Genomic DNA, 11,888 nt, shown 5'->3' on the forward strand with positions numbered 1-11,888 from the left:
TCTATTCCATTCGATTCCATTCCATTCCATTTCATTTTATTCCATTCCATTCCATTCCATTCTATTCCATTGAATTCCATTCCATTCCATTCCATTCCATTTCATTTTATTCCATTCCATTCCATTCCATTCCATTCCATTCCATTCCGTTCTACTCGGGTTGATTCCACTCCATTCCATTCCATTCCATTGCATTCCATTCCATTCCATTCCATTCCACTCGGTTTGATCATTCCATTCCATTCCATTCCATTCCATTCCATTCCATTCCATTCCATTCCATTCCATTCGATTCCATTCTGTTCTACTCGGGTTGATTCCACTCCATTCCATTCCATTCCATTCCATTCCATTCTATTCCATTCCATTCCATTCAATTCCATTCTATTCCATTCGATTCCATTCCATTCCATTTCATTTTATTCCATTCCATTCCTTTCCATTCTATTCCATTGAATTCCATTCCATTCCATTCCATTCCGTTCCATTCCATTCCATTCCATTCCATTCCATTCCATTCCTTTCCATTCCAATCCATTCCATTCTACTCGGGTTGATTCCATTCTATTCCATTCCATTCCATTCCATTCCATTCCATTCCATTCCATTCCATTCCATTCCATTCCATTCCATTCCATTCCATTCCATTCCATTCCATTCCATTCCATTCCGTTCTACTCGGGTTGATTCCATTCTATTCCATTCCATTCCGTTCGATTCCATTTGATTCCATTCGATTCCATTCCATTCCATTCCATTCCCTTCCATTCCATTCTATTCCATTGAATTCCATTCCATTCCATTCCATTCCGTTCTACTCTGATTGATTCCATTAAATTCCATTCCATTCCATTCCATTCCATTCCATTCCATTCGATTCCATTCCATTCCATTCCATTCCATTCCATTCCATTCCATTCCATTACAATACATTCCATTCTACTCTGGTTGATTCCATTCCATTCCATTCCATTCCATTCCATTCGTCTCCATTCGATTCCATTCGATTCCATTCCATTCCATTCCATTCCATTCCATTCCATTCCATTCCATTCCATTCCGTTCTACTCGGGTTGATTCCATTCCATTCCATTCCATTCCATTCCATTCCATTCCATTCCATTCCATTCCATTCCATTCCACTCCATTCCATTCGATTCCATTCGATTCCATTCAATTCCATTCCATTCCAATCCATTCCATTCTACTCGGGTTGATTCCATTCCATTCCATTCCATTCCATTCCATTCCATTCCATTCCATTCCATTCCATTCCATTGCATTCCATTCGATTCCATTAGATTCCATTCCATTCCATTCCATTCCATTCCATTCCATTCCATTCCATTCCATTCCATTCCGTTCCACTCGGGTTGATTCCATTCTATTCCATTCCATTCCATTCGATTCCATTTGATATCATTCGATTCCATTCCATCCCATTCCATTCCATTCCATTCCATTCCTTTCTACTCGGGTTGATTCCATTCCATTCCATTTCATTCCATTCCATTCCATTCCATTCCATTCCATTCCATTCCATTCCATTCCATTCCATTCCATTCGATTCCATTCCATTCCATTCCATTCCATTCCGTTCTAGTCGGGTTGATTCCATTCTATTCCATTCCATTCCACTCCATTCCATTCCATTCCATTCCATTCCATTCCATTCCATTCCATTCCATTCTATTCCATTCCATTCTACTCCATTGAATTGCATTCCATTCCATTCCATTCCTTTCCATTCCATTTAGTTCTACTCGGGTTGATTCCATTCCATTCCATTCCATTCCATTCCATTCCATTCCATTCCATTCCATTCCATTCCATTCCACTATATTCCATTCTATTCCATTCGATTCCGTTCGATTCCATTCCATTCCATTCCATTCCATTCCATTCCATTCCATTCCATTCCATTCGATTCCATTCCATTCCATTCCATTCCATTCCACTCCATTCCATTCCATTCCATTCCATTCCATTTACTCCATTCCGTTCTACTCGGGTTGATTCCATTGAGTTTGGTTCCGTCCCGTCCCGTCCCGTCCCGTCCCGTCCCGTCCCGTCCCGTGCCGTTTTACTCAGGTTGATTCCTTTCCATTCCGTTCCGCTCGTTTCCGTTACGTTCCATTCCGTTCCACGCGGGTTGGTTCAATTCCATTCTATTCTATTCTATTCCTTTCCCTTCCATTCCATTCCATTCCATTCCATTCTACTCGGGTTGATTCCATGCCATTCCGTTCCGTTCCATTCCGTCCCATTCCCACCCGTCCCATCCCGTCCCGTCCCGTCCCATCCCGTTCCAATCTACGTGGGTTGATTCAATTCCTTTCGGTTACATTGAACTCCATTCCATTCCATTCTACTCGGATTGATTCCATTCCATTCCATTCCATTCCATTCCATTCCATTCCATTCCATTCCAATCCATTCCATTCTACGCGGGTTGATTCAATTCTATGCCATTCCATTCCATTCCATTCCATTCCATTCCATTCCATTCCATTCCATACCATTTCATTCCATTCCATTCCATTCCATTTCATTCCATTCCATTCCATTCCATTCCATTCCATTCCATTCCATTCCATTCCATTCCATTCCATTCCATTCCATTCCAATCCATTCCATTCTACTCGGGTTGATTCCATTCCATTCCATTCGATTCCATTCCATTCCATTCCATTCCATTCCATTCCATTCCATTCCATTCCATTCCATTCCATTCCATTCCATTCCGTTCTACTCGGGTTGATTCCATTCTATTCCATTCCATTCTGTTCGATTCCATTTGATTCCATTCGATTCCATTCCATTCCATTCCATTCCCTTCCATTCCATTCTATTCCATTGAATTCCATTCCATTCCATTCCATTCCATTCCATTCCATTCCGTTCTACTCTGATTGATTCCATTCCATTCCATTCCATTCCATTCCATTCCATTCCATTCCATTCCATTCCATTCCATTCCATTCCATTCCATTCCATTCCAATACATTCCATTCTACTCTGGTTGATTCCATTCCATTCCATTCCATTCGTCTCCATTCGATTCCATTCCATTCCATTCCATTCCAAACCATTCCATTCTACTCGGGTTCATCATTCCATTCCATTCCATTGCATTCCATTCGATTCGATTCCATTCCATTCCATTCCATTCCATTCCATTCCATTCCATTCCGTTCCACTCGGGTTGATTCCATTCTATTCCATTCCATTCCATTCGATTCCATTCGATATCATTCGATTCCATTCCATTCCATTCCATTCCATTCCATTCCATTCCGTTCTACTCAGGTTGATTCCATTCCATTCCATTCGATTCCATTCCATTCCATTCAATTCCATTCCATTCCATTCCATTCCATTCCATTCCATTCCATTCTACTCGGGTTGATTCCATTCTATTCCATTCCATTCCATTCGATTCCATTCGATATCATTCGATTCCATTCCATTCCATTCCATTCCATTCCATTCCATTCCATTCCATTCCATACCATTCCAATCCATTCCATTCCATTCCATTCCGTTCTACTCGGGTTGATTCCATTCCATTCCATTCCAGTCCATTCCATTCCATTCCATTCCACTCGGGTTGATCATTCCATTCCATTCCATTCCATTCCATTCCATTCCATTCCATTCCATTCCATTCCATTCCAATCGGGCTCATTCCATTCCATTCCATTCAATTCCATTCCATTCCATTCCATTCCATTCCATTCCATTCCATTCCATTCCATTCCATTCCATTCCGTTCTACTCCGTTTGATTTCCATTCCATTCCATTCCATTCCATTCCATTCCATTCCATTCCATTCCATTCCATTCCATTCTATTCCTTTCCATTTACTCCATTCCGTTCTACTCGGGTTGATTCCATTGAGTTTGGTTCCGTTCCGTTCCGTCACGTCCCGTCCCGTCCCGTCCCGTCCCGTGCCGTTTTACTCGGGTTGATTCCTTTCAATTCCGTTCCGCTCGTTTCCGTTGCGTTCCATTCCGTTCCACGCTGGTTGGTTCAATTCCATTCTATTCTATTCTATTCCTTTCCATTCCATTCCATTCCATTCCATTCCATTCTACTCGGGTTGATTCCATGCCATTCCATTCCGTTCCATTCCGTCCCTTCCCGACCCGTCCCATCACGTCCCGTCCCGTCCCATCCCGTTCCGTTCCACATGGGTTGATTCAATTCCTTTCGGTTACATTGAATTCCATTCCATTCCATTCTACTCGGATTGATTCCATTCCATTCCATTCCATTCCATTCCATTCCATTCCATTCCATTCCATTCCATTCCTTTCCATTCCAATCCATTCCATTCTACTCGGGTTGATTCCATTCTATTCCATTCCATTCCATTCCATTCCATTCCATTCCATTCCATTCCATTCCATTTCATTCCATTCCATTCCATTCCATTCCATTCCATTCCATTCCATTCCATTCCATTCGATTCCATTCCATTCCATTCCATTCCATTCCATTCCATTCCATTCCGTTCTACTCGGGTTGATTCCATTCCATTCCATTCCATTCCATTCCATTCCATTCCATTCCATTCCATTCCATTCCATTCCATTCCATTCCACTCCATTCCATTCGATTCCATTCGATTCCATTCGATTCCATTCCATTCCATTCCATTCCATTCCATTCCATTCTATTCCATTCCATTCCATTCCATTCCATTCCATTCGATTCCATTCGATTCCATTCCATTCCATTCCATTCCATTCCATTCCATTCCATTCCATTCCATTCTATTCCATTCCATTCCATTCCATTCAATTCCATTCCATTCCATTCCAATCCATTCCCTTCCGTTCTATTCGGGTTGATTCCATTCCATTCCATTCCATTCCATTCCATTCCATTCCATTCCATTCCATTCCACTCCATTGCATTCCATTCGATTCCATTCGATTCCATTCCATTCCATTCCATTCCATTCCATTCCATTCCATTCCATTCCATTCCATTCTATTCCATTCCATTCCATTCCATTCCATTCTATTCCATTCCATTCCATTCCGTTCCACTCGGGTTGATTCCATTCTATTCCATTCCATTCCATTCGATTCCATTCGATATCATTCGATTCCATTCCATTCCATTCCATTCCATTCCATTCCATTCCATTCTATTCCATTCCATTCCATTCCATTCCATTCTATTCCATTCCATTCCATTCCGTTCTACTCGGGTTGATTCCATTCCATTCCATTTCATTCCATTCCATTCCATTCCATTCCATTCCATTCCATTCCATTCCATTCGATTCCATTCGATTCCATTCCATTCCATTCCATCCCAATCCATTCCATTCTACTCCATTGAATTCCATTCCATTCCATTCTATTCCATTCCATTCCATTCCTTTCCATTCCATTTAGTTCTACTCGGGTTGATTCCATTCCATTCCATTCCATTCCTTTCCATTCCATTCCAATCCATTCCATTCCATTACTTTCCATTCCATTCCATTCCAATCCATTCCATTCTACTCGGGTTGACTCCATTCCATTCCATTCCATTACATTACATTCCATTATACTCCATTCCATTCCATTCGATTCCGTTCGATTCCATTCCATTCCATTCCATTCCATTCCATTCCATTCCATTCCATTCGATTCCATTCCATTCCATTCGATTCCATTCCATTCCATTCCATTCCATTCCATTCCATTCCAATCCATTCCATTCTACTCGGGTTGATTCCATTCCATTCCATTCCATTCCATTCGATTCCATTCCATTCCATTCCATTCCGTTCTACTCGGGTTGATTCCACTCCATTCCATTCCATTCCATTCCATTCCTTTCCATTCCATTCCATTCCAACCCATTCCGTTCTACTCGGGTTGATTCCATTCCATTCCATTCCATTCCGTTCCATTCCATTCCATTCCATTCCATTCCATTCCATTCGATTCCATTCCATTCCATTCCATTCCAAACCATTCCATTCTACTCGGGTTCATCATTCCATTCCATTCCATTCCATTCCATTCCACTCGGGTTCATTCCATTCCATTCCATTCCATTCCATTCCATTCCATTCCATTCCATTCCATTCCATTCCCCTCGGGTGCATTCCATTCCATTCCATTCCATTCCATTCCATTCCATTCCATTCCATTCCGTTCTACTCAGGTTGATTTCCATTCCATTCCATTCCATTCCATTCCATTCCATTCCATTCCATTCCATTCCATTCCATTCCATTCCATTCCATTCCATTCCATTCCATTCCATTCCATTCCATTCCATTCGATTCCATTCCATTCCATTCCATTCCATTCCATTCCATTCCATTCCAATCCATTCCATTCTACTCGGGTTGATTCCATTCCATTCCATTCCATTCCATTCCATTCCATTCCATTCCATTCCGTTCTACTCGGGTTGATTCCACTCCGTTCCATTCCATTCCATTCCATTCCTTTCCATTCCATTCCATTCCAACCCATTCCGTTCTACTCGGGTTGATTCCATTCCATTCCATTCCATTCCGTTCCATTCCATTCCATTCCATTCCATTCCATTCCATTCGATTCCATTCCATTCCATTCCATTCCAAACCATTCCATTCTACTCGGGTTCATCATTCCATTCCATTCCATTCCATTCCATTCCACTCGGGTTCATTCCATTCCATTCCATTCCATTCCACTCCCCTCGGGTGCATTCCATTCCATTCCATTCCATTCCATTCCATTCCATTCCATTCCATTCCATTCCGTTCTACTCAGGTTGATTTCCATTCCATTCCATTCCATTCGATTCCATTCCATTCCATTCCATTCCATTCCATTCCATTCCGTTCTAGTCGGGTTGATTCCATTCTATTCCATTCCATTCCATTCCATTCCATTCCATTCCATTCCATTCCATTCCTTTCCTTTCCATTCTATTCCATTCCATTCTACTCCATTGAATTCCATTCCATTCCATTCAATTCCATTCCATTCCATTCCTTTCCATTCCATTTAGTTCTACTCGGGTTGATTCCATTCCATTCCATTCCATTCCATTCCATTACTTTCCATTCCATTCCATTCCAATCCATTCCATTCTACTCGGGTTGACTCCATTCCATTCCATTCCATTCCATTCCATTCCATTATATTCCATTCTATTCCATTCCATTCCATTCGATTCCATTCCATTCCATTCCATTCCATTCCATTCCATTCCATTCCATTCCATTCCATTCCATTCCATTCCATTCCTTTCCATTTACTCCATTCCGTTCTACTCGGGTTGATTCCATTGATTTTGGTTCCGTTCCGTTCCGCCCCGTCCCGTCCCGTCCCGCCCCGTCAAATTACGTTCCGTTCTGATCGGGTTGATTCCGTTCCATTCCGTTCCGTTCCTTTCCGTTCCGTTCCATTCCGTTACACGCGGGTTGATTCAATTCCATTCTATTACATTGAATTCCATTCCATTCCATTCCATTCCATTCTACTCGGATTGATTGCATTCCATTCCATTCCATTCCAGTCCATTCCAATCCATTCCATTCTACTCGGGTTGATTCCATTCCATTCCATTCCATTCCATTCCATTCCATTCCATTCCATTCCATTCCATTCCATTCCATTCCATTCCATTCCACTCCGGCTCATTCCATTCCATTCCATTCCATTCCATTCCATTCCATTCCATTCCATTCCATTCCGTTCTACTCGGGTTGATTTCCATTCCATTCCATTCCATTCCATTCCAATCCATTCCATTCCATTCCATTCCATTCCATTCCATTCCATTCCATTCCATTCCATTCCATTCCTTTCCATTTACTCCATTCCGTTCTACTCGGGTTGATTCCATTGAGGTTGGTTCCGTTCCGTTCCGTCCCGTCCCGTCCCGTCCCGTCCCGTCCCGTGCCGTTTTACTCGGGTTGATTCCTTTCCATTCCGTTCCGCTCGTTTCCGTTGCGTTCCATTCCGTTCCACGCGGGTTGGTTCAATTCTATTCTATTCTATTCTATTCCTTTCCATTCCATTCCATTCCATTCCATTCCATTCTACTCGGGTTGATTCCATGCCATTCCGTTCCGTTCCATTCCGTCCCATCCCGACCCGTCCCATCACGTCCCATCCCGTCCCATCCCGTTCCGTTCCACATGGGTTGATTCAATTCCTTTCGGTTACATTGAATTCCATTCCATTCCATTCTACTCGGATTGATTCCATTCCATTCCATTCCATTCCATTCCATTCCATTCCATTCCTTTCCATTCCAATCCATTCCATTCTACTCGGGTTGATTCCATTCTATTCCATTCCATTCCATTCCATTCCATTCCATTCCATTCCATTCCATTCCATTTCATTCCATTCAATTCCATTCCATTCCATTCCATTCCTTTCCATTCCATTCCATTCGATTCCATTCCATTCCATTCCATTCCATTCCATTCCATTCCGTTCTACTCGGGTTGATTCCATTCTATTCCATTCCATTCCGTTCGATTCCATTTGATTCCATTCGATTCCATTCCATTCCATTCCATTCCCTTCCATTCCATTCTATTCCATTGAATTCCATTCCATTCCATTCCATTCCATTCCATTCCATTCCGTTCTACTCTGATTGATTCCATTAAATTCCATTCCATTCCATTCCATTCCATTCCATTCCATTCCATTCCATTCCATTCCATTCCATTCCATTCCAATACATTCCATTCTACTCTGGTTGATTCCATTCCAGTCCATTCCATTCCATTCCATTCGTCTCCATTCGATTCCATTCGATTCCATTCCATTCCATTCCATGCAATTCCATTCCATTCCATTCCATTCCATTCCATTCCATTCCATTCCATTCCATTCCATTCCATTCCATTCCATTCCGTTCTACTCGGGTTGATTCCATTCCATTCCATTCCATTCCATTCCATTCCATTCCATTCCATTCCATTCCATTCCATTCCATTCCACTCCATTACATTCGATTCCATTCGATTCCATTCCATTCCATTCCATTCCATTCCAATCCATTCCATTCTACTCGGGTTGATTCCATTCCATTCCATTCCATTCCATTCCATTCCATTCCATTCCATTCCATTCCATTCCATTCCATTCCATTGCATTGCATTAGATTCCATTCCATTCCATTCCATTCCATTCCATTCCATTCCATTCCATTCCATTCCATTCCATTCCATTCCATTCCATTCCATTCCGTTCCACTCGGGTTGATTCCATTCTATTCCATTTCATTCCATTCGATTGCATTCGATATCATTCGATTCCATTCCATCCCATTCCATTCCATTCCATTCCATTCCGTTCTACTCGGGTTGATTCCATTCCATTCCATTTCATGCCATTCCATTCCATTCCATTTCTTTCGATTCCATTCGTTTCCATTCCATTCCATTCCATTCCAATCCATTCCATTCTACTCGGGTTGATTCCATTCCATTCCATTCCATTCCATTCCATTCCATTCCATTCCACTCGATTCCATTCCATTCCTTTCCATTCCATTCCAATCCATTCCATTCTACTCGGGTGGATTCCATTCCATTCCATTCCATTCCATTCCATTCCATTCCATTCCATTCCATTCCATTCCATTCCATTCCATTCCATTCCATTCCATTCCGTTCTAGTCGTGTTGATTCCATTCTATTCCATTCCATTCCATTCCATTCCATTCCATTCCATTCCATTCCATTCCATTCTATTCCATTCCATTCTACTCCATTGAATTCCATTCCATTCCATTCAATTCCATTCCATTCCATTCCTTTCCATTCCATTTAGTTCTACTCGGGTTGATTCCATTCCATTCCATTCCATTCCATTCCATTCCATTCCATTCCATTCCATTCCATTCCATTCCATTCCATTCCTTTCCATTCCAATCCATTCCATTCTACTCGGGTTGATTCCATTCTATTCCATTCCATTCCATTCCATTCCATTCCATTCCATTCCATTCCATTCCATTCGATTTCATTCCATTCCATTCCATTCCATTCCATTCCATTCCATTCCTTTCCATTCCATTCCATTCGATTCCATTCCATTCCATTCCATTCCATTCCATTCCATTCCGTTCTACTCGGGTTGATTCAATTCTATTCCATTCCATTCCGTTCGATTCCATTTGATTCCATTCGATTCCATTCCATTCCATTCCATTCCCTTCCATTCCATTCTATTCCATTGAATTCCATTCCATTCCATTCCATTCCATTCCATTCCGTTCTACTCTGATTGATTCCATTAAATTCCATTCCATTCCATTCCATTCCATTCCATTCCATTCGATTCCATTCCATTCCATTCCATTCCATTCCATTCCAATACATTCCATTCTACTCTGGTTGATTCCATTCCATTCCATTCCATTCCATTCCATTCGTCTCCATTCGATTCCATTCGATTCCATTCCATTCCATTCCATGCAATTCCATTCCATTCCATTCCATTCCATTCCATTCCATTCCATTCCATTCCATTCCATTCCATTCCATTCCATTCCATTCCATTGCGTTCTACTCGGGTTGATTCCATTCCATTCCATTCCATTCCATTCCATTCCATTCCATTCCATTCCATTCCATTCCATTCCGTTCTAGTCGTGTTGATTCCATTCTATTCCATTCCATTCCATTCCATTCCATTCCATTCCATTCCATTCCATTCCATTCCATTCCATTCTATTCCATTCCATTCTACTCCATTGAATTCCATTCCATTCCATTCAATTCCATTCCATTCCATTCCTTTCCATTCCATTTAGTTCTACTCGGGTTGATTCCATTCCATTCCATTCCATTCCATTCCATTCCATTCCATTCCATTCCATTCCATTCCATTCCATTCCATTCCATTCCATTCCATTCCTTTCCATTCCAATCCATTCCATTCTACTCGGGTTGATTCCATTCTATTCCATTCCATTCCATTCCATTCCATTCCATTCCATTCCATTCCATTCCATTCCATTTCATTCCATTCCATTCCATTCCATTCCATTCCATTCCATTCCTTTCCATTCCATTCCATTCGATTCCATTCCATTCCATTCCATTCCATTCCATTCCATTCCGTTCTACTCGGGTTGATTCCATTCTATTCCATTCCATTCCGTTCGATTCCATTTGATTCCATTCGATTCCATTCCATTCCTTTCCATTCCCTTCCATTCCATTCTATTCCATTGAATTCCATTCCATTCCATTCCATTCCATTCCATTCCGTTCTACTCTGATTGATTCCATTAAATTCCATTCCATTCCATTCCATTCCATTCCATTCCATTCGATTCCATTCCATTCCATTCCATTCCATTCCATTCCAATACATTCCATTCTACTCTGGTTGATTCCATTCCATTCCATTCCATTCCATTCCATTCGTCTCCATTCGATTCCATTCGATTCCATTCCATTCCATTCCATGCAATTCCATTCCATTCCATTCCATTCCATTCCATTCCATTCCATTCCATTCCATTCCATTCCATTCCATTCCATTCCATTCCATTCCATTCCGTTCTACTCGGGTTGATTCCATTCCATTCCATTCCATTCCATTCCATTCCATTCCATTCCATTCCATTCCATTCCATTCCATTCCATTCCACTCCATTACATTCGATTCCATTCGATTCCATTCCATTCCATTCCATTCCATTCCAATCCATTCCATTCTACTCGGGTTGATTCCATTCCATTCCATTCCATTCCATTCCATTCCATTCCATTCCATTCCATTCCATTCCATTCCATTCCATTGCATTGCATTAGATTCCATTCCATTCCATTCCATTCCATTCCATTCCATTCCATTCCATTCCATTCCATTCCATTCCATTCCGTTCCACTCGGGTTGATTCC

Source organism: Gorilla gorilla, chromosome 17, assembly GCF_029281585.2.
Source record: "Gorilla gorilla gorilla isolate KB3781 chromosome 17, NHGRI_mGorGor1-v2.1_pri, whole genome shotgun sequence".
Lineage (NCBI taxonomy): Eukaryota > Metazoa > Chordata > Mammalia > Primates > Hominidae > Gorilla > Gorilla gorilla.